This window comes from Echinops telfairi, unplaced genomic scaffold, assembly GCF_000313985.2.
Source record: "Echinops telfairi isolate 266 unplaced genomic scaffold, ASM31398v2 ScPeMD7_4225;HRSCAF=4972, whole genome shotgun sequence".
NCBI classification, from domain to species: Eukaryota; Metazoa; Chordata; class Mammalia; order Afrosoricida; family Tenrecidae; genus Echinops; species Echinops telfairi.
The window spans coordinates 16,429,104-16,429,778 of NW_022108124.1; positions in this window are offsets into that span (position 1 = coordinate 16,429,104).

The window sequence follows — 675 nt, forward strand, 5'->3', positions numbered from 1 at the left end:
GTCTACCTAGCATGGGTTAATCTCTCCATGACTTGACTACATGCTTCTCTCCAGGAGCAAATGGCCTTTGGCCAATATGCCATGGAAGGAATTAACGAAAGTAAAAACAATCGTCTATACCCTGGAGTCTGTGTGTTGTTTTGGAACAAGGTGGGTCAGCTGTCAGCATTGTCTAATAACAACAATAGGGCTTAGGGTTTGCACCTGGTTTGGGTAGTGCCTAGGAGGGAAATTTCAATGGTTCTGGGCTGACCATGTAGCTAGAATGTGTTTATGCGGCCAGCTCATTACAATAGACCTCCACCACTGTCCAAATACCAACATGCTTTGCACACGCACCAGTGATGGGATGAAAGGTGGACCCCAGTGCCTCCCATGTGACTCAGCAATGAGTCCAAAGAAGCCCGTGCCTGAGGCTTAGCAACCTCTTTCAACTCAGCCTGTTCCTGTTCTTCATATAGGTGTCTGTCTGAGATAAGATTTAGAACAAGCATTTCTAGTCGTGAACTTGACATGTAGAGGAAATATATATACATTTGAAAGTCATAAACATGTTGCTACTCTTTGAAGTTGTGGGAGTAGTTGAGATCAGAGAAGAGGCCCAAAACCAAGTCACAAAAACATTGACCAAAAAAGAAGAGGAGATACAAACAGAAAAACAAAGGAATAGTAAAT